General features: G+C 38.9%; 1 pseudogene; it reads right to left on the minus strand.

Moving 5' to 3' along the window:
- Positions 1-2,526: 2,526 nt before the first annotated feature.
- LOC127673257 (zinc finger protein 431-like) overlaps positions 2,527-24,978 on the minus strand; it is a 44,805-nt pseudogene continuing 22,353 nt past the window's right edge.

The raw sequence follows: 24,978 nt of genomic DNA on the forward strand, positions 1-24,978 counted from the left end.
GGTGTATGAATTGTGTTGAAACTCAGTGAATCTCAAAACATAGAGGCTTTACCACATTGCTGCCATTCATAGAATTTCTCTCCACTGTAAATAGTTTCATAATGATGAAGACTATAGAGGTGTGCAAAGGTTTCATTATACTAAACACATTCATAAAGTTTCTCTCTAACACACATTCTTTCATGAAAATGAAGACTACAGAATTGTTCAAAGTCTTGACCACATTAAAAGAACTCACATTGTTTCTGTCTTATCATGTCCATTGCTATGAGAAGTCATAATGAACAAGGCAACTCCTATAAAAGCAACCATTTAATTGAGGCTGGCTTATAGTTTGAGAGGTTTATTCCATTGTCATCATATTAGGAATGCAGAGAGTCATGATGCTGTAGAAGCTGAGAGTTCTCCATCTTTATCTAGTAGCAGCTAGAAACAGACTGTCTTCCAGGGACCTAATATGGGGGGTCTCTTCAGCACTGGTAGGAATTTTAGAGCCCACCCCACAGTGATGCACTTCCTCCAACAAGGGCACACCATCTCATAATGCCACTCACTTAGCTTAGCATATTTAAATTACTATATTTTACTGCCTGGCCCCCATATGATTTTCCAAACACATGAGAGTATAGGGATCACATTTAAACATGCAGAATACATGAGCTCCTACTTCAAAAGTCCCCATCCTCTATAGCAGTCTCAAAAACATTGAGTCCAAAGTTCAAAGACTCTTCTGAGATTAATCTAATCATATAATAGTAATCACATATAATTTTAAAAACAAAAATCACATCATATGTCTTCATATAGACAGGATACAGTTCACCATTCCTAAAGGTCATTGTGAGGACATCCTGTACCTAAAAAAGACCAAACACCAGCTGAGCAATCTCTAAACTCTGCAAGTCCAGGTCTGATGTCAAAGCATTCTTCTGATGTCTAACTCTTTTCTGTGTTGTTTACTGAAACACAATTGTTTCACTTTGAGTCGCTTTTATTCCCTTAAAGCAGTTTTTCTAAGCAGGTAACACACAGTTCTAACATCTCAAAATCTCGGTGTCTGTCTCCAAGGTAATTTCAATATCACAGTTTGTTGTTTCAATGTCTGGGATCCACACATGATTACCCATGGTCCTTTAAAGAGAATGGGTCTCTTTTCCAGTTCTGCCCTCTGCATCACTCTAAGGTCTGGGTGACTCCACTATCCTACTCCTGCTGTTCTTGATGCTCATCCCATGGTACTTGCATCTTCAGGATGCTGGGTTCTTCTGCTGCAAATATGCTTAACCTGTAGCCTCCCTATGATCGTTCAGTGATGCTAAGACTCAGTTGCTCTGCATGACAATTTGATGCATTCAAAACCAATACCTCTTGGGTGATTCTTATACATGAACAAGTCCAACATTGACTATCGCTAGAACACATTCTCTTTTTCACTCTGAAAACACTACCCAGAAGATTTTCACACAGTGATGCTGTTTTTTTCCCCATCATCTCTAATTCTTGAATTACAGCTATCCAGCATTAATTGTCTCATTAGTCCCTTCTATTCCTGTCTCTAAATCCAGAGCCACATAGACAAAGCTGCTGACTTCTGCCACTTGATATAGCTGAAACATGGATACTTCCATTACATTATCACCCACTTTCTATTTTTCAAAAGACTTCACTGCCTAAGTTTGGTGGTCCTGGAACTTGCTCAGTAGAATAACCTTGAACTCAAGAGATCTCTAGGGCTCTGTCTCCTGTACTCTGGGATAAAAATCATGTAACACCATGCCTGGACCTAAGCTTTTCCTTTCAGATATTAAATTGAAAACCCAGAATAGCAATCAAGTTCCCTTCTCAGTTTGACACATACTTGTAATGTCATATCCACACATGAAAACAAGAACAAGGTAATAATAATTCCTAACATGATATAGTTCACATTCATACAACTGCAAATCCATATGTTTAGCTGGATGGAATCTTACCCTAATGTAACCATTCCTTTAACACCATTGACTATCCTTGATCACAGGATTTAGCCTCTTTCAACGTCTTGAGGATGCTTTGCATTTTGAACCTGACATTTTGTATTTTTCATTTCTTAGTTTTCTATGTTTGTTAAAAACTGTAAGTCAAATTTTATGTGGTGATTTTCAAGACTTATTTTGTCAAAGCAATCTCTTTCACATAACCTCAAGGAAACTCTTCAGGTAGGGGTAAAAGGCAGCAATCTTCTATGCCAAGGCATCAAAAGAACCATCTCCAGAGTGGAAATAATCCCAAGCACCAATGTCTATCATATTCCTAATATGATAGCCCCCTACTCCCACTTAATTCATGATTATAGTCAGTAGGTTTCTTTCCAACACAGAGAATTTGCAGATATCTCCCTTCTGAATATACTTTACCACATTGATTACATTAATAAGGTTTCTCTCTGGTATGTGTTCTTTGATCATAGTGGAGCTGAATGGGTGTTGCAATTGTTTTACCACATTGATTATATTCGTAAGGTTTCTCTCGATTATGTATTTTCTTATGTCTTTGGAGATTACTGTGACATGAAAAGGCTTTAAAACATTGATTACATTCATACGGTTTCTCTCCAGTATGTGTAAGTTTATGTCTTTGTATATCACTGGGTCTTGCAAAGACTTTACCACAATGGTTACATTCATAAGGTTTCTCTCCAGTATGTATCAGTTTATGTCTTTGGAGATTTCTGTGACGTGCAAAGACTTTACCACATTGATTGCATTCATAAGGTTTCTCTCCAGTATGTGTTCTTTTATGATATTGGAAAGAACTGCGCTGTGCAAAGGCTTTACCACATAGATGGCACTCATAAGGTTTCTCTCCAGTATGTGTTCTTTTATGTCTTTGGAGATCACTGTGCTGTGCAAAGGCTTTACCACATTGATTACATTCATACGGTTTTTCTCCAGTATGCGTTCTTTTATGTCTTTGGAGATTACTGTGCTGTGCAAAGGCTTTACTACATTGATTACATTCATAAGGTTTCTCTCCAGTATGTATTGTTTTATGATATTGGAGATGACTGGATCTTGCAAAGGCTTTACCACATTGATTACATTCATAAGGTTTCTCTCCAGTATGCGTTGTTTTATGTCTTTGGAGGTGAATGCGCTATGCAAAGGCTTTACCACATTGATTACATTCATAAGGTTTCTCTCCAGTATGTCTTCTTTTATGTATTTGGAGAGCACTGTGCTGTGCAAAGGCTTTACCACATTGATTACATTCATAAGGTTTCTCTCCAGTATGTGTTCTTTTATGTTTTTTGAGATGATTGTGTCTTGCAAAGGCTTTACCACATTGATTACATTCATAAGGTTTCTCTCCAGTATGTGTTCTTTTATGTCTTTGGAGATGAATGCGCTGTGCAAAGGCTTTACCACATTGATTACATTCATAAGGTTTCTCTCCAGTATGTGTTCTTTTATGTATTTGGAGAACACTGTGCCGTGCAAAGGCTTTACCACATTGATTACATTCATACGGTTTCTCTCCAGTATGTGTTCTTTTATGATATTGGAAAGTACTGTGACATGCAAAGGCTTTACCACATTGATTGCACTCATAAGGTTTTTCTCCAGTATGTGTTCTTTTATGTCTCTGTAGATAACTGTGAGCTGCAAAGGCTTTACCACATTGAATACATTTATAAGGTTTCTCTCCAGTATGTGTTCTTTTATGATATTGGAAAGTACTGTGATGTGCAAAAGTTTTGCCACATTGATTACATTTATAAGCTTTCTCTCCTGTATGTGATCTTTTATGTCTTTGTAGATAACTGTGAGCTGCAAAGGCTTTAACACATTGATTACATTCATAAAGTTTCTCTCCAGTATGTGTCATTTTATGTTTTTGGAAATCACTGGGTCTTGCAAAGACTTTACCACATTGATTACATTCATCAGGTTTCTCTCCAGTATGTGCTATTTTATGATATTGGAGATGACTTGATCTTCTAAAGGCTTTACCCCATATATTACACTCATAGAGTTTCACTCCAGTATATCTTCTTACATGCCTGCAACGTTAATTAGCACATGTGAAATCTTTACCACATTCATAACTCTGATCAATCATTTAATCAATATGAATTATGTTTACAATTTGTCTAATGGTAAAGAAGCAGCAGACCTTAAGGTTTTAGCAATTTATATGTTCATGGTGTTCTCCCTTATCATGAGTAGTTCAAGACCCCTGTGATAGTTATTACATGGCTCATATTTATAACACCATCTTTTTATATGATGTATTTTAGCTATCTGAAGAAAGAAAATCTCTGATCTTTATAACACTGATTGTATTCATATTTTCTCCTCTCGTGTGAATTACAACACTTTTGACTATTAACCAGGACACACAGAAGAATTTTCAAATTCTTAATACCCATAAAGGTTTTCTGAACTATGAGTTTTGGGATATTCCCTGTAAAAATAGAAAACCAACTAATTGCAAATATCTTTCACATTCCTAATTTCTATCAAAGTCAGAATACTATGTATCTTCTTGTTTTAGAACAAAAAATTTATGTTTCCTCTTTCAATATGCCTATGCTCACATCATTTTTATCCATTGTGACACATGATATACCTAATAAAAAAGAATGATAAATGAGAGTTTTACACATTGCATTCACACTGTTTGAATTTTTGTTTCTCATACGATGTGCAATATAGTCTAATGTTTCTCCACAACAACATTCTTGATACTCATAAAATGCTCTCTCACCAAACTTAACCATATTACTACAAGAATATGAGTATCACCAAACTTTCTATGGACTATCTGCTTATTAGAATGTTTTGGATATAGATTTATCATTATTCATCATGCAATTTTTAAATACTTTGAGCCTATACAGAATGTCATGACCACAGCATAGCTCTAATGGAGCTATTTATCAAATGGATACACAAACCAGATATTGGATCTTGAGGTACATGGTTTTGTAAGAATATTATAATCATAGCTACACCTAAAAGACTGTTATTTTATAGTCTTGCTTTTAACTGGAGATTCCATAAGATATTAAAATTTCCTCAGAGATAGTTTTGTATAAGCTTGTACAAGAAAATTACCTTTCAGGTTTTCTACTACTTTGACAATGTTCTTCAAGATGATGGTCTTCCCAATCATAGCCTAAAACACAGTACAAGAAAATGAATGATATAGTTTTGGAAAATAGGCAAAATTAAAGATACTGTGAATTTTAACTGTACTGTGAAAGTTACAGTGAAAATTCAGAGAAACTGAATTATTCAGCTCAATTTTTATACAGTTAAAATAATAGAAGATCATCAATAACCAAGGAACATTTTTTCCTTCTGAAAAAAAAATAACAGTCTTACCTACAGCTTTGAGGTTCAGGTACGTTTCAAACATCACATTTTTGTAGAGACTCTTCTGGGAAGGATCCAGCAAATTCCACTCTTCCTCCGTGAATTTCACATGCACATCATCAAAAGTCACTGCATCCTAAGTATCCCATACAAATGTACAACACAAAGCATGATACTAACATCACCGGAAAACAAATATATGCTTTCTCAAATATATACTCATATAATTCTCGTGCTTGCTCTGCTTATTTTCTGACTCAGAATTTATAATTACTGTGTCATTTTAGAAGGAGCTTTAATTATAATTTACACCTCTGTTACTTTTGAAACTTTGAATAGGACACAGCTTTGCCAGAGAAATGCAAATTGAGAGGGAGATGCAGAGGAAACAGACCCACAATACTGAGCACACATTTGAAAAATTGTATGAACAATTGCTAACAACAAACATGATGGGCAATCTGTGTGTATTTTCTCATGTCTTTAATCACAGAGGCACAGGCAGGTGTATGCCATTTACCTAGACTCCGGCATGGCCTTTGTAATGTGTTCTAGGAGACTAAAATGTATATTTTAAGACCCTCAATCCCTACAAAAAATAACCATGGGAAAAATGATACTGAACGCAAAGTTCTTTATGAAAGTTCCTACAAAGAATTATAAATTCACAGAACATCTGTATTCACCTGGCAGAAATATGAAGTTTAATCTATAACATTTGGTCAAATTTCAATACTAAAGATATGGATGAAAAACTACAGAGACAGGTAGTAGTGGCGCACACCTGTAATCCCAGCACTCTGGGAGGCAGAGCCAGGCGGATTTCTGAGTTCGAGGCCAGCCTGGTCTACAACGTGAGTTTCAGGACAGCCAGGGCTATACAGAGAAACCCTGTCTCGAAAAAACCAAATCCAAAAAACAAAACAAAACAAAACAAAAAAGAAAAACCACACAAAAATATGCTTATATTACAAATACAAGACAGGTGTCTTTTGTGGTTTCTCTACTACTTTAAGGACAGACAAAGCTACACAGAGAAATTTGTTTTGGAAAAGAAAAGCAAAAAATAGAATAAATATAAAAATATAAAACAACTAGACTTGTAAAATAGATTATCACTGATTAGCAAATGTATCCATTGTATTTTATATGATTTAAGGAAAGAGATTATCATGAATATACGGGAGCATGAGAAGAAAGCTGAAGGGTCAGTTTCAACCACAACACAGAACACACCATGGACACAATGTTTCACCTCTAAAAGAAATGCTGGGTAAAATCTGGAGCAGAGACTGAGGGTATGGCCAATGAAAATTTGCCCCACTTGAGAGTACCATCCTATGGGCAAACACCAATCCATGACATTATTAATGACAATCTGCTATGCTCCCACACTGAAGCCTTGATTAATTGTCTATTGAGAGGATCCACCCATAGGCTGACTGAAAAAGCTGCACAGATCCAGAGTCAAACCTTGCATGGACCTTGGGGAATCTTATGGAAGAGTTGGCAGGAAGACTGAAACCCCTGAGGAGGATAGGAACTCCACAGGAAGACCAAGAGACTCAAGTAACAAGCACCCTTGGGGACACTCAGAGACTAAGCCACAAACCAAGTAGCATACACAGGACGGACTAAGGCCCCTGGCACATATATAGCAGATGTGCAGCGAAGAGGCTCAGATGGTCGTCTAATAACAACTGTAGCAAGGGCTTTCCCTATACCTGTGGGGGTGGGATATCTTTCCAATCTCTTTCTTTAACTGGGCTGCCATGTCTGGCCTCAGTGAGAGAGGATGTACTTAACTCACAATAGAATTGATGCACCAATTTTCGGGATACCTGGGGGCCCCGCAAACTCTCAAAGAAAAACAGAAGAGACTGGGGCAGGGACTCTGCCATAGCAAGGGACATATAATGCGGATAGTGATAAGGGTGACAAGGAATATATAAATAATTGGAAAAGCAAAAAAAAAAAAAAAGGCAGCAAAAATAAAATTTTCATTCTATAAACACTATCCTGGAAGGTATCTGGAATGGCTCCTACCAGAAGATCTTCCACAAGCTTCACAAAGAAAGCCAGACAGGACAGACAAGCAGCCAAAGACATCAGCCTATCTATAAGCTTTTTTGTTTCAATCAACTGCATCCTGACCCTTGACACTATGGGCAAATATTCATCCTGTGATGAAAATGCATTCAGTCTTTCTTCAGGGATCCTAACAGTCTGCAGGAACTCCTACACTGTTCAAACATGTAAAGTCTCTTCTGACACACAAGGCAAAATCTTGAAGGTCACCTTTTGTAACAGCTTGGGTACATCCTCTCCTTGTATACATCTCTCCATGGCAGATTTACCAATGCTTTAGTTACCTCAACAAACTGTGGTCGCAAAATGAAATTCAAGAAACATCTTCATAATTTCAGTGCAATGAACTCTCATGGAGTCTTCCCTATGGCTGTGACTCTGCCAAAAGATGTCTGGATTTGGGCCAAATTTAAACCATACAGGAAGAATCCAGGAACTCGAATTTATCATCTATCACTTTTCAGAGGCCACACCATATAAAAGATCCTCTTAAGTTTGGCTTCTAAGGTGATGGACTCTGCCTCACTTGGTCCACAAATAAGAGCTAGAAACTGAAAAAAATCAAGATGTCCCTCAACAAAAATTTGGATAAAGACTATGTGGTTCATTTACAAAATGGAATTCTATTCAGCTAGTAAAAACAAGAACATTATGAATCCTGCAGGCAAATGGATACAACTAAATACTATCATCCTCAGTGAACTATCCCAGACCCAAAGGGACATGCATGTTTGTACTCACTTACAAATGTATAATAACCATAAAGTACAGGATATCTGCATGACATTTCTTAGTCCGGAAGAAGCTAAACAAGAAGGAATGCTCAGGTGCTAGATAAATGGCTCAGTTGGCAAAAGCACTGATTGCTCTTTTGAAGGTCCTGTGTTCAGATCCCAGCATCGACATGGTGGCTCACAACCACCAGTAATGAGATCTGATGCCCTGCTCTGGTGTGTCTGAAAGCAGATACAGGGTTCTTATATATAAAAAAATAAATATATTTTTAAAAAGAAAGAAGGCTAAAATGAGCATGGTTGAATCACACTCTGAAGTGGAAATAAAACAGTCAATGGAGGCAGATGAAAGAGAGAGAACTGGAAGGGCCAGTAGTTAAGAAAGGGGAAGGGGAGGTAAGGAACAGCTGTGGTGAGAGAAAAGGAAGGGCCATAGGACAAGGAAAATGAATTGAAATCTCCAGCTGACAGGGATCTAAGAGTTTAGGCATCTTTAGGATATGCTACAGACCATGAAAGGGAGGGCAACAGGCAGTCCATGGGGGGGTGATTATAGCTGAAATACATAGCAGTGAGATTTGGACACTGAAGAGGGCCACACCCTAAAGACAGGCAGAACTCCCAGTGGAAAGTTAACTACACCAACCAAACCAAAAACCTTTCCAAGCAAAATTTATCTTGTCTACAAGAAATACAGGCAAAAATATGGAGTAGAGAATGGGGGACTCACCAAAGTATACCCTGCTCAAATTGAGACCCATCCCATGGGCAATCACCAATCCCTGACTATACTGAGGATATATTTTTTTGTACTTCCAGAGAGTAGCTTAGCATAATTGTTCTCTGAGAGTCTCCATCCAGCACCTGACTGAAACAGATGCAGAGCCCACAGCCTAACATTGCACAGAACACAGGGGATTTTTGGAAGAGTTGGGGAAAGAAATGAGGGCCTCCAAAGAAAAAGAAACCCATAAGAAGTCCCTCAGTGTCACCTAACCTGGGCACTAGGAAACTCTCAGAGACTGAGCCACCAGCCATCCTTCAGATGACTGTAGCTCTGAAAGGCTGAAATTCTCTCAATGTCACATCTCTCCTTATGGATTATGTTTCCTTATGGATTGCTAGGGTTTTCTTACCCTACCCACCTCCTCTCTTAGCTTCCAACATCAACCAGCAATCTCTCTTGAACATAACAAACAGGTCAGTAACAGAGCCTGCACTCAGTCAACACTCTAAAAATCTACAAAGAAAACTGTAACACAGAAATAACACTTCCACAAAAACAAGACAAACTGAGAAACTAGTACCTAGTCCAATAATCACCAAAAATGCAAATACCTAGGACCAGCATAGAAAGATGTAATACCAGCCAGGAAAATAAGTCACCATCCTCAGGCTCTCACTCCTCTCCCATTCCACAAACAACATCTTTTGTATCAGAGCTCTTGTGTGTTTTACTTTCTCAATATATGTTAGAGAAAGAGGGGGAAGAGGAGGAAGAGGAGAGGGAAGAGGAGCAGGAGGAGGAGGAGGAGGAGGAGGAGGAAGAGAAGAAGAAGAAGAAGAAGAAGAAGAAGAAGAAGAAGAAGAAGAAGAAGAAGAAGAAGAAGAAGAAGAAGAAGAAGAAGAAGAAGAAGAAGAAGAAGAAGAAGAAGAAGAAGAAAATTAGCATAAAGAAAATATTTCCAAGAAAACCACAAATGAACGAATTGATCCATCCTTGTCTCCTTGTACTAAGCTCAAATCCAAATGGATCAAGGACCTCCACATAAAGCCAGGCACTCTGAAACTAATAGAAAAGAAACTGGGGAAGACCCTTGAGGACATCGGTACAGGGAGAAAGTTTCTGAACAGAACACCAATAGCGTATGCTCTAAGAGCAAAAATTGACAAATGGGACCTCATAAAATTACAAAGTTTCTGTAAGGCAAAGGACACCATCAAGAGGACAAATCGGCAACCAACAAATTGGGAAAAGATCTTCACCAATCCTACATCAGATAGAGGGCTAATATCCAATATATATAAAGAACTCAAGAAGTTAGACTCCAGAAAACCGAACAACCCTATTAAAAAATTGGGTACAGAATTAAACAAAGAATTCTCACCTGAAGAACTTCGGATGGCGGAGAAGCATCTTAAAAAAATGCTCAACTTCATTAGTCATTAGGGAAATGCAAATCAAAACAACCCTAAGATTTCATCTTACACCAGTCAGAATGGCTAAGATTAAAAATTCAGGAGACAGCAGGTGTTGGCGAGGATGTGGAGAAAGAGGAACACTCCTCCACTGCTGGTGGGGTTGCAAATTGGTACAACCACTCTGGAAATCAGTCTGGCGGTTCTTCCGAAAACTGGGCACCTCACTTCCAGAAGATCCTGCTATACCACTCCTGGGCATATACCCAGAGGATTCCCCAACATGTAATAAGGATACATGCTCCATTATGTTCATAGCAGCCCTATTTATAATTGCCAGATGCTGGAAAGAACCCAGGTATCCCTCAACAGAAGAATGGATGCAAAAAATGTGGTATATATACACAATGGAGTACTATTCAGCCATTAGAAACAATGAATTCATGAAATTCTTAGGCAAATGGATGGAGCTGGAGAACATCATACTAAGTGAGGTAACCCAGACTCAAAAGGTGAATCATGGTATGCACTCACTAATAAGTGGATATTAACCTAGAAAACTGGAATACCCAAAACATAATCCACACATCAAATGAGGTACAAGAAGAAAGGAGGAGTGGCCCCTTGTTCTGGAAAGACTCAGTGAAACAGTATTCGGCAAAACCAGAACGGGGAAGTGGGAAGGGGTGGGTGGGAGGACAGGGGAAGAGAAGGGGGCTTATGGGACTTTCGGGGAGTGGGGGGCTAGAAAAGGGGAAATCATTTGAAATGTAAATAAAAATTATATCGAATAAAAAAAAAGGGGAAAAAAAAGAAAGCTTTCATTGACTAAAGGAAGGTGCCTGTTAATGTACAAGAAGCATCAAAAATACCAAACAGATTGGGAAAGAGACTTTTGCCACATCAAAATCAAAACACTAAACATATTAGTTAAAAAAAAACAACAAAACATTACAGCAGAAAAAAATTAACAAACCAATCAAAAGAAAAATTAGTAATGTTTGAAATTAGAACTATTAGATTCATATTTGTGTTCTTTTTTTTTAAGGAATATATTCGTTACTTATATTATATTCTCCCTGCATGTATTACTGCAGTCCAGTAGAGGGCACCAGGTCCCATTACATATGGTCATGAGACCATGTGGTTGCTAAGAATTCAACTCATGGCCTGTGTAAGAACAACCAGAAGTCTGAACCTTTGAGCAATCACCGCAGGCCTAATCCTGCCTTCTTAATGTATATTGTAAAAGACAAAAAGCTTTGGGCACAGGCACTGCATAGTCACAGAAAGCACCCATGCTTCTACAAGAATGCAACTGGTCCAGATATTTTGGACAGAATTACAATCATCCGTGATACTGATGTTATTAAGAGGTCATGTCCTGAACTATCAAGTAAGGAGCAATACTAGAAACCTCACAGGTAGTCACATCTGGCTGGAGATTCCAATCCAACCCCATAGAGGACTCACCACCCCAGTGCATACAGCTCAACTGCATGTTCCTCCCCATTGTTGGCAGTGATCCTGTGCTCACCATGTCTTGATTTCAGAGCTTCCCTGTGGTCCCCTCACAGCAAACAACAGCAGAGCTCAGAGCAGGACACAGAGAATCATTCAAGGTGCACAGCCACAGGGAACACACCAAAAGGCACCCTGTAGATCCCGCCTCTTTGTCTGACTGGCAGGTCTGCCTCACGCCCTTGATTGGCCAGTGACTCTTAGCCTTCCTCAGGTTAAAGTGAGCTTCCTATCTAGGGCCACACCTTTTCAACATCTCAGGAGTGGTTTGCACTTCATTAACATTTGAAATAAGATTCCAAGAGGTATCTCACCCCACCCAGCTCAGTGGGGGAAACAACATTCCAGTCCAGGCTGGTCAGTTGCCTGCTCCTCCCCTCTCTGAGCCAGGACTCTACACTTATCAGTACCTGTGCCTGTGCTTTCCTCAAAGCACTTGCCTTTTTCCCATAATCATGATAAATAGTTTGCCTATGCCATTACTGAAGGTGCATTGGACATATCAATCTGACCCAGGGATTGATGACCAAATGTATCATCCAGGTTACTAACATTAAATATTGATATTTAGAAACAACAGTTTTAGCCAGGTACATGCCTGTAATCCTTGCACTTGGGTGGCAGGCAGATGAGTCTCTGAGTTCGAGGCTAGCCTGATCTACAGAGTGAGTTCCAGGTCAGCCTCTGCTATACAGAGAAACCCTGTCTCAAAAAAAGAAAGAAAGAAAGAAAGAAAGAAAGAAAGAAAGAAAGAAAGAGAGAGAGAGAGAGAGAGAGAGAGAGAGAGAGAGAGAGAGAGAGAGAGAGAAGAAACAAAGAAAGAAAGAAACAAAGAAAGAAACAAAGAAAGAAAAACTAACAAAACCAAACTCAGTGTTTTGTTTTTGTCTAAATCCTGGGCTCAGTGAAACTGAAGCTCCCTTCTCAAACAACTTCATAAAAAAAGCTAGAAACATAATGGAAACACTGTTGAGCACTATTACTAGTCAGCACATTTTCGACAGTGGCAAATTAAAAAACAAAATACAGTTGAATTAGTACAGATTGTCAAAATAAGCCTATCTCAAGTCATATAGAAAATGAATCTTTCTATGTATATAGAAAGGGTAGTTAACAGAATGTCCTGATAAAGGCTGTCAGCCAAGGGGAGTTAGAAAAATCAAGGACTGGTGGATTTCATGTGGCAGGATATTGTAGATGATCTTCAGTATATACCAGTATATTTAAGAAACAAGTACTTCTGAATGCCAGTTTAAAAAACAAACAAACAAACAAATCACCTTTGTTTTATAAAATAAAATAGTACAAATACCAAAACAAAAGAACTGCTTTTTCATGACACTTCTATAGGTAGGTTGCAAAAAACACATATAGCCTATATCAAAAGTGGATCAGAAAATCTCAAAAGATCAAGATCAAGAAAGGGTTTCTCACTTCAAAAGGTATAATTAAGAAATATCCCCCACAGTAAACAGGGCTACAGTTAGGGTTAGGGGAGTAGAAAATATGGTAAGATCAGTATAAGGGATTTTAGGATTAGGATGCTTAGGAAATTAAGGTGTTTAGATAGGATTAGAGATTTAGAGGAAGTCCCAGGGTTAGGGTCATGTTTAAGATTAAGATGGCCACCATTATTCTTGATGATCCCACTGAATCAATAGTATCCCTGTTACACAATGAAAAAATGTCAGGGATTGGGTCAGTCTCAGGATTAGGTCAAAATATTTGTTTGCTGTGCTATGTGTACTCAGCTTCTATCTCTACAGCCATCTGCCTTCCTAGTCCTCTTTTTCACAATATCAAAATCTTTCCTGTCCCAATGAAAGTGTAATGTGAGTTATCCAAGAATCTAAATTTCTCAGATCGGAAATATCTTTACATTATTATGGGTCCCAGTGCACATACAACAGAAGAGTAAATCTGACTCACAACATCACTTTTCCCAAGCTTACAAACACACTACACCTAAAGAAATTCTTAAGATTATTAAAGAATGGCAGTAAAATGTCCTTGTTATTAGTTAGTACTTGCTGATCAATTTATTACCTACTCCTAGGTCAGGACACACCTCATCGCTCCTCAGGCTCAGGGAGAGCTTCTTTAAAAATCATAAGCCTAGCCAGGCGAGGCACGCCTACACTGCCACCACCACACACACATCACTGGGCACTTGTAAACCAGGAGAGTGCAGTGAGTTCCATCCAACCTGGAAGACACAGTGAGATCTAGGGCAGCCATAGACGATGCTGCAAGATCCTGTATCAAAACTCTCAGGTTAATAAACATCACCCACTACATGTATGCACGCAAAGGACTTCAGTTTGAGAACAAATGTTGTAGGCAACATTTAAAACTTACGACAAGTCACTTCAACACAGCATCCTCTGATCACAGGACATGGACTCCTTTCTCAGAGGGAATATTAAATAACACTGGCCAACCTTACAGCTTTACAGTGATAACTGCAAACACTGTCAAAAAAATATATGGGCCAAAATTTTCGCCCCTGAGCTAATGGCTTGGCTGCTGTTTCCACCCTTCTAAACCCCTCATGTATCCCTACTGCTTCAACTACACAGTAGGACAGCAAGAACATATTTGACACTTAGCAGTTTCCATGTGGTTTTAGGACTCAGATAGCTCTCACTGTTAGTCTATGTCCTCCCAGATTTATAAAGAACCTCGCCAGCCAATCAGTAGTGGCACACAACTTTAATCCCAGAACTTGGGGGACAGAGGGAGGTGGATCTCTTGTGATTTTGAGGCCAGTCTGGTCCACAGAACAAGATTTAGGGGCAGCTAGTCCTAATGATGAAACTCTTTCTCAAAAAAAAAGCAACCAAACCAAACAATCAAACAAAACACCCTTGACAAACATGCAAAATATCCCACCTGTCTCAAACCTAATCCAAGGCTATCCCCCTTACCAATCCATTGAAGACCCTTCCAGATCATCTTCCCCCATAGTCTCATCTCACCATAACAAGTCAACATCACTTTAATTCCCTGCAAGCTCACTCCCTGATGGCTTAAGTCTGAGCCTCAGGAGTCACAGTTCTGCATTTAATTGCAAGGTAAAGCCCACCTCCAAATGTGTTTGTTTTTTAACTAAAAAATTGTATGTTGTGGTTTTAGTTGTCTAATCAAATCCTATTCATAGCACGTCTATTATGGAGACCTTTAAAGAGAAAAAAAATCAAAACATATATATCTTTGTCTTTTCTAGACATCTGGGGACATTCATTCATTATTACTTTATGGTAGTTCTCAAAGTTAAAAAGAAAATCTGGCCCATTTCCTGTAAGAAATTTAATTTTAGAGTCTGTCAACCTTTTAAATGCACTGTTCTTATTTTTAAAATATATGCATGCATACTTGAATAAGGCTCAGCCAAAGTTTCCATATTTCCATTCCCTGGGCACTCGATAACTGATTAGATGCCAGGCTCCCTGATTAACACATCAACTCCACGATCTCATTTGTTTAACAAATAAACTCTTGTCATCTCTGCCATCCCAGGCATAAGCAGCAGCCATTACAGTTATCAAAGTGATACCTATACCTGATACTGGTACTGTGCAGAATCCTAATGCCTAACACACACACACACACAAACACACACACACACGTGTTATCTAACTCAGCCCGTGTTAATGTTAGCACGGTCTCCATCAGCAATGCTGTGGGAGCTGTAGGGTTCGCCATCTGTGGTAGCACAACAGGGAAAGCCATTATTAAGTGATATCAACTCACATTCCTTTCTACAGGTAGATGAACATTATCTTAACCACCCAGATACTTAATTCCCATCATAAATGCAAATTAAATTTCCGCAAACATGATAATCAGCATGTCACCAAAAAACTGAAATGCCTTTCTCCTGAATTCTTAAGGCTGTTGGTGGTGGCAAAAGCCTTTAGTCCCAGCACTCTGTAGGCAGAGACAGGTGGATCCTCTTGTAAGTTCAAGGCCAGACTTGTCTACAGAGCAAGTTCAAGAACAGCCAGGGCTACATAGAAAAAATAACTGTCTTGAAAATCCAAAATAAATACAAAAATGTTGATTAAGTGCTGTTATACATTTTTTTCACTCTTTTGAATTTCAGACTCAACAGATGGGCAATTCTACTTTGGTTTTGTTTTGTTTTTAAAGTAAAGTAACAAAGCTCTTCAAGGATCCGCTAAGTTATACCACCGCCTTCCCAATGGCAAAACTGTGTTTCCAAGTTTCTCCAAAAGCAATTAGGGGAAAGAAAGGAAGAATACACTCGGGATGTAAAGAATGGTGAACCTCCATGATAAGACAATAGAAAAAAGTTGGTAACCAGATCAAGACTAGCTTGTCCCTACAACACACACACACACACGCACACGCACACGCGCACGCGCACGCGCACACGCACACGCACACGCACACGCACACACACACACAAAGCTCTGCAAGAGCCAGCTTCAATTCAAAATCTCTTCAGTCCTGAATCTTCAACTGCCCATGTGTCTTCACCTCTCCACAGACCTCTCCTGGCCTCTCATACTGGCAAGGCTCAACTGCTACTCATTTTCATTACTCCTTGTCTTAGTCAAGGTTCTATTCCTGCATCTTGACCAAGAAGCAAGTTCGGGAGGAAAGAGTTTACTCAGCTTAAACTTCCATGCTGCTGTTCATCACTAAAGGAAGTCAGGACAGGAACTCAAGCAGGTCAGGAAGCAGGCTGATGCAGAAGCCACGGAGGGATGTTTCTTACTGGCTTGCTTCCCCTGGCTTGCTCAATCTGCTCTCTTATATAAACTAAGAATACCAGTCTAGGGATGGTCCCAATCCACAAGAGACCCTCCCTCTTAATCACTAATTGAAAAATATGGCCCACAGTTGGATCTCTTGGAGGAAATTCCCCAAGATAAGCTCATTTCTCTGTGATAACTCCAGCCTGTGTCAAGTTGACACACAAATCCAGCCAATATATTTGACCCCTTGTCACTTGACACACCAACATTTCACTATTAATCCTATATCCCTACTTTCTTATTCATCTCTAAGATCTAAATAACTTTACAAGTCCCATACTCTTTACATGTTAAAAATTCAATTCCTTTAAAAGGTCCAATATCTATTAAAATTCAAAGTATTTTAAAAATTCAAATTCTCTTAACTGTGGGCTCCACTAAATACTTTCTTCCTTCAAGAGGGAAAAATATCAGGGCACAGTCACAATCAAAAGCAAAATTCAAACTTAAATGCTTCAATGTCTGGAATCCAACTCAAGAACTTCCAGGCTCCTCTGAGGGCTGGGGTCATTTCTGCCACTCTTCCCTTTGTAGCACACAACTTTTCTTCTAGGGTCCAGCTGCCTGTACTCCACTGCTGCTGCTGTTCTTGGTGGTTATCTCATGGCACTGGAATCTCCAAAACACTGCTGTTTTCTGCCATAACTAGGCTTCACATATGAAGGCACTTTTCATGGTGCCAAGCCTCAGTTCCTATGCATGACCACCTTATATCCTGGCCCATCAATTGCAACTGAGATTGCACCTTCACCAAAGGGCTTACATGGCCGGCCTCTCACAGTGCTGCGCTTCAGCTGTCCTCAATGACACCTTCACACCTTCAAAACTAGTACTGTCTGTGTTAAACATATGCACATTATCAATTCCAACCACAGCAAAAAAGTACAACTGTGGTTATCTGTGGAACATAGCCTCTGTACTCACAGTAAACACTTCCCAGAAGATTTCAGTTCAGTGGTGCTGGGCTCTTCTTAATCACTGCTAATTTCTTAGTTCCAGCGAAGGAGCCATCAATAGTCCCATTAATGCAAAAGGTTTTGCTTTAATAATTCTAGTATCTTGTTAATCTCAGCAGATTCTTCAGCCCCAGCTAACCAAAATCACAGAATCTTCAAAATCAAAACAGCAACATCCCTGAAAAGAATCTTAAATTTTCCTTCTGAAATTTCACGAGCCCGGCCATCATTTACTGAACTGCTCTCAACATATTATCATACAAGCTCCTACAGACAATTCCACAGAGCTCTTAACAACCAATGCCTCTTCTAACCCAAAGTTCCAAACTCTTTGCACAGTCCTGCCCAAAACAATGGCCCAGGTTGTCTCAGGGATACTCCACTACGCTGGTACAAATTTCTCTTAGTCAGGGTTTCTATTCCTGCACAAACATCATGGCAAAGAAGCAAGTTGGGGAGGAAAGGGTTTATTGAGTGTATACTTCCATACATTTGTTCATTACCAAAGGAGGTCAGGATTGGAACTCAAGCAGGTCAGGATGCAGGAGCTGATGCAGAGGCCATGGAGGGATGTTTCTTAGTGGCTTGCTTCCCCTGGCTTCTTCAGCCTGCTCTCTTATATAATCAAAGGCTACCAGCCCAGGGATGGCACCACCCAAAATGGGCCCTCTCCCCATGATCACTAATTGAAAAAATGCCCCACAGTTGGATCTCATGGTGGCACTTCCCCAACTGAAACACCTTTCTCTGTGATAACTCCAATATGAGTCAAGTTGACACACAAAACCAGCCAGTACACTCTTCAATTCACTTTGCTGCCTTGTCTAAATTCAGTAAGAGAGCTATGCCTAACCATGCAGAGAGTTGAAATTTCATAGGTGTTTGATACGCCAGTGGTGCTCATGCTTCTTAAGAGATAAAGGAGTTAGGGATGAAAGCCCGTGTAAGGTGGAAAAGAGAGATGGGAGAAAGTGGAATTTAAATCAAATGGATAAATAATAAATAAATAAATTAGTGGGGAAGTAACAAACAAATACATATAAATAGAATGAAAATTAAGAAATTAGCCCATTATTTTTAAAACTTGCCCCACTCTATATGCAGGTATAAGACAAGGAAAAAGGATTTTTGGCAAAATATCACACAAATGACCTCTCACTGAAATTTACAGTTTCTGAATTCCTCTGATATGCTATGTTCTTAATTTTCTCTGGCTGCATATTGTCAAGACTTCCATCTTCCAGGTCCTATGAGAAAAAATTATTAAATACCATCTACATATTTCTATGACTTTCACCATCTCAATTTCTGATGTATTCCATATTCCTTCAAAAGAGAACATAGATTCTGTCCAGCAGCAAAATCATATATTGATACCATTTGTTGTTGCTGTTCTAACTTCCTATTCTGCTTCTGTGATGGAATCCTGTGCGCAAAAGGATCTCGTGTAATAAATGGTTGTTGTGAATGCTTCTGTCAGACCACAGTTCACCACTTTGGGAGCTTAGTGTAGAAAGTGAAGCTACAAACTGAAGGTCAAAGCATGGACAAACATTGTCTCCTGGCTTGCTGTCCTGCTTGGTCAGTGTCCCATGCGCAGTTAGCTCTCTCATGCATCCCAGATCCACTTGTTAATGAATATTGTCACCCTCAGTGGAAGAGCCTTCCCACATCAATCATCAACACTGTCTCACACAGATAGAGCAACCAGCAATTATGACAGAGACACACCTTCAACTGAGGCCCGTTCAGATGACTGTAGCTCTGGAATATTGAAATGTTGGCAGCTTCACCTCTCTCCTGACTACATCTCCATGTGGATTGTTAAGATTATGTCTTCCTGCCAACCTCCTATCCTAGCTTCCAACATTAGCCAGCATTCCCTCTTGAACATACCCAGCAAACAGAGCAGTAAAAGGGGCAACACTCAGTCAACACTCTCTGATAATCTAAACAGCAAACTATGACCCAGGAATAACTTCCCATCCAAACTAGACAAACAGAGAAAGCTTACCTAACCTAAAATAACCACACATGCAGATGCCTAGACAGCAGCACAGAGAGAAAAGGTATTCCAGCCAGGAAAATAATTCAACATCCTCTGATTTTTCATGCTCTGCCTCGCTTCATACAACCTCTTTTTTTCATCAGTTAGTTTAGTTTAGTTTCTCAAGAAATATTAGGGAAGGAAGAGGAGAAAGAGAAGGAGAAAGGAGATGAGGAGGAGGAGAAGGAGGAAGAGAAGGAAGAAGAGAAGAAGAAGAAGAAGAAGAAGAAGAAGAAGAAGAAGAAGAAGAAGAAGAAGAAGAAGAAGAAGAAGAAGAAGAAGAAGAAGAAGAAGAAGAAGAAGGGGAAGAAGGGGAAGAAGAAGAAGAAGAAGAAGGGGAAGAAGGGGAAGAAGAAGAAGATCAATAAACATAAAGGTCTAGAAAATATTTCCACAGAAATCATAAATGAAAACTTTCCTAAACTAAAGAAGATGACTGTTAACGTACAAGTAGCATCGAAAATACCAAACAGATTGGAAAAGTGTCTCTTTGCCACAATCAAAACACTTAAGATAATTTAAAGAAATATAAAAAAAAATCTACAGAAGAAAAAATAACAAACTAAACAAAATAAAAATAATTAATGTATGAAATCAGAACTATTAGATTCATATCCATCTTCTTTTTTTAAGGATTGAATTCATTATTTATACAAAGTTGACAGAACATATATTCCTGCAGAACATATATTCCACCAGACCCCATTACATATAGTTATGAGCCACCATATGGTTGGTAAGAATTGAACTCATTGCCTGTGTAAGAATAGCCAGAACTCTTAACCTTTGAGCCATCTCTCCAGGCCTAACCCTGCCTTCTTAATGTATATTATAAAAGACAAAAAGCTTTGGACCCAGGTGCTGCATAGTCACAAAAACCACCCATGCTGCTACAGGAAAGCAACTAGTCCAGATGTTCTGGACAGAATTACAATCAACCACGAAACTTAAGGTATTTAGATTTCATGGCCTGAATTAGCAGGTAAGAAGCAGCAATAGAAACCTCACAGGAAGTCGCATCTTAATGATGCTTCCGACCCAACACCATAGAGGATCCACAACCCCAGCACCCACTGCTCAGCTGCATGTTCCTTCCCATTGTGGGCAGATATTGTGTACTCACCATGTTTTGATTTCAGAGCTTCCCTGAGGTCCCCTCACAGCACACAACAGCAGAACTCAGAGCAGGACACAGAGAAGCATTCAAGCTGCACAGCCACAGGGAACACCTCAGAAGGAGAAGATGAGGGCGAGAGTGAAGAAGATCAATCAGCATAAATGTCTAGAAAACATTTCCAATAAAATCATAAACGAAAACTTTTTTAAACTAATGGAGGTGCCTGTTAATGTAAAAGAAGCATCCAAAATATCAAATAGATTGTAGAAAAGTGTCTTTGCTGCACAATAATCAAAACAGCAAGCATCAAAGGAAAACAATATAAATAACTACTACATAAATAATTAACAAAACTAAAGAAAAAAAATAGCCTGGGACCTAGCCCCATCCATCCCACAGCCCTTGACCCCAGCCAGCTCCAACCTGATTATTTATGTTCCTTGGGAAAGCGCCAGCCCAGACCTCTCTAAACTCTACCAGTTCTTTGTCTTTTCTAAGCCCGGCCTGTCGCTTAAGGATCAGGATGCAGTTTATTGGCCTGTGAATTCCCTACTTCTCTCACCAGCTCACAGCCAGAAGCCAGGGCCGGGCACACAGCCCAGTGATACATGGCGGCCAGGCTCGGCTTCTGTTCCCACAGGAGGGTCGTGCCAGGAGGCCACTAGCCCCGCCTGGAGGAGCACAGAGAGGGTTTGCACTCCTCCCTGCTGCAAACTTTACAGAGCAGAGCAGGAAGCCCGTGCCTTGCCCATCCACTGTCCCTGCCAGGAGCACAGAGAGGGTTTGCACTCCGCCCTGCTGCAAACTTTCAAGAGCAGAGCCATAAGCCCGCGCCTTGCCCGTCCACTGTCCCTGCCCAGAGCACAGAGAGGGTGTGGACCACGCCCCACTGTAAACTTTACAGAGCAGGAAGCCCGCGTCTTGCCTGGCCTCTCCAAACTTACAGACTGCTTCTGTGGAGACAACAGGAGGATAGCGCGGTGTAACTTGAGAGCTCACAGACACCCACAGCACGGAGCACTATCTTCATCCGGATGCGCACATGAATGTGGTCCCATTCCACAATTCCAGGCCCAGCTGCTCCGAGCCAGGGAAGCTAAGCAATCGCAGCAGCTGTAAATGCGCGTGCTCACCTCCTTGCCGCCTCTGCCAGACCTCTGACCAACGCGCTCATTCAGACTCCCAGCCCACTTTCATTCATAAAAATTAAAGACAGGAAATGATGACATTCCAGGAGGCTGGATGCAGGTCGGGCGCTGAGGTGACGTCAGGGGTGGTGCCAGCGGTTGTTGGGTGACAGACAGGGACGCCAACATGGCGCCTGCCAGGGGCTGAGGTGCATGGTCATGGGGAGGGGGCGGGGCTCGGGGTACATCAGGGGCGTGGCCAGCGGTTGCTGGGTGTCAGTCAGGGAATCCAACATGGTTCCTGCCCAGGCTGAGATAGATGGGCGAGGGGCGGGGTTGGCATGATATCAGGGGCAAGGCCAGCCTTTTCTGCTTGACTGACAGTGATGCCAATGTGACATTTTCACTGAATTTGAAGAAATATATAAATATGTGTGTTAAAATTGAAGAATTTAAGGTAAAATAAAACACATGAAAGTGTACACATAGATAATACTTCAAAACTGCTTGATAAACCATGTAAAAAATTTCTAATCAAATTGATGGCTTTCATGGAAAATACTTCTTATAAACTTGAAGAAATATACAGAAAATTTATTTAAAATTAAGATTTGTTATTGAAAATAAATACATATAAAAAGTTGACAAAGAAAACTAAATGTGTAGGCAAACTCAATTTTAGGAATAAATTGAAAAATAATGTGTTAAAATTGAAAAATCTGTTGGAAAATAATAATGGTAAAAAGATAAATTATCTTTACTAGATCAAACACCTAGAAACATTTTCTCATAAAATTCATGATTTTCAAAGAAATTTTTTCTGATATAATTGAAACAAAATATAGAAAAGTAGTGTTAAATTGAAGATTTTCACTGGAAATTATTCACATAATTTTGTGTACATAAAAACATCTCTAAATAATTGAAATATTAAATAGAAATATTTTCTGATAAAATTAAAGTTTATCTTAACTAACATCTGTAGTGATATTGAACATATGTGAGTTCAAATTGAAGAATTAATTGGAAAATAATAATAGTAAAATAGTAAACATAGAAAATATACCTAGAACATTGTCCAATAACCTAGAAAATTTTTTTGATAAAATTGAAGATTATGATGGAAAATATTTCTAATACAATTGAAGTAATATACAGGAAATTTATTATAATTGAAGATATCAGAAAAGATAATACAGATGAAATATTATTAGACATATAAACTATTTCTAAACTAATGGAAAAAGGTAGTAGAAATATTCACTGAAAATATTTGTGAAAAAAATGAAGTGGAACTTGAAATAGTGAAGGTTTTAATTGAAAAATAATACAGATAAACAGTAGACATAAAAAGTTCCTAAAATGATTGTAAAATAAACTAGAATCATTTTCTGATAAAATTGAGGGTTTACATGTAAAACATTTCCGAGAAAATTAAAGTAATATATTGAAAAATGTGTTAAAATTGAAGTATTTGTTGGAAAATAATGTTAAAAAATGTAGATAATTTTATTTTTACTGAATGACCAAGGACATAGAAAAATTTGGGATGAAAGGGAAGATTTTCATGGAATATATTCCTGATAAAATTGAAGAAATACATAGAAAAAAGTGTGAAAGTTGAAGATTACAAGGAAAGGGATGCTTCTAAAATGATAGAAATAAAAATATTTCTAAATTAAATAATGAGAGAATTAGAAAATTTTGATAAAATTGGAGGTTTACATGGAAAATAATCCAAGCACTGGGCCTTTTTCTAGTTCCATTTAGCTTTGAATTTCATAATTTATTCATGTAAATGTCTATAGTAAGCTCCGTTTTTGAGACATGTTGAGCACAGAGTCACTGCCCATAGTAAGGAGGAGCAGACATATGAGCAGTGGGAGCAGTGGTGGTTGGTCCTCCCTAGAGCTGCATGGGAAGCGTCGGCCAGGTGTAGCCAGATGTTTGCACCTGTGAGGTCCCTTGTGGTGCTCCTCCCTTGCTAGATCAGGCTGTGACCTCTGAATAACTTCACTATCAGGGCTGAATCTGCTCAAAATACTTGGACCAGGGGCTTGCTTGAAGAAATGCAATGGGCAGGATGCCAAACTTTGACAGCACTGGTTTCTCTGGAATCTTCTACAAGTTCTGCCCTTAGCATTCACCACTTAGAAGTAAGGTCCACGTGCAATTAATTTTGTAGAGCAGTTAAAAGGCCTCTCATATACTGGGGTGCACTGCCATATTAAACTGAGATGTACAAGAGTAGAATTTGTGATGTAAAGGACTTACCAAGCTTAGGAATAATGACAGTAAGTAGCATTTAGCAGATGGAGGATGGCCTTAAACACACCCCACGGATGAAGTGTGCTAAGCAGGGTGGTTAGAGACTAGGAGGCTGGGATTCACGTGTTCGTTCACCAGGTTTGTTTAGAAATCAATCTCCAAATTATAACAAAGGAGACATCTGTGGTGTACAACCAGCTACTTGGCACATGCTCATAACAAAAAACAGATTTGTACAAGCTGCTCAAAGTGTCAGTATTGAGTCACCACCAACATCAAGGACTGTTGGGCCTGAAGCCCCCATTTTCTGATTGTGAAAAGCATAGGTCTGTCTCATTGTGAATACTACATTGGAATTGTAAACATTTTCTGATAAACTCGATGATTTACATGGAAAATGTTTCTGATAAGTTTGAAAAATATATAGAAAAACATGTTAAAATTGAACACTATAATGGAGATTATACAGATAAAATGATAGGTATAAAATAATTCTAAGTTGACTGAAAGTGGAATTACAAACATTTTCAGGTAAAATTGAAAATTCACGTAAAAATATCTGTAATAAAATTCAAGAATATGTAGACAAACACGTTAAAATTAAATATTTTCATAGCAATTTTATAGATAAAATGGTAGATATAAAAAACCTTTCTAAGTTAATTGAAGGTGGATGCCTACAATTATTTTATCTATATAAAATTTTCTATGATAATCTTCAATTTTAACATACTTTTTCTAAAATTTTCTATGATTTTATCAGAAATGTTTTCCATGTAAAACTTTAATTCAGTCATAAAAGGTTCTATTTTATTTTTGAAATAATATAGCAATGTT

This window comes from Apodemus sylvaticus, chromosome 22 (assembly GCF_947179515.1).
Source record: "Apodemus sylvaticus chromosome 22, mApoSyl1.1, whole genome shotgun sequence".
Taxonomy (NCBI): Eukaryota; Metazoa; Chordata; class Mammalia; order Rodentia; family Muridae; genus Apodemus; species Apodemus sylvaticus.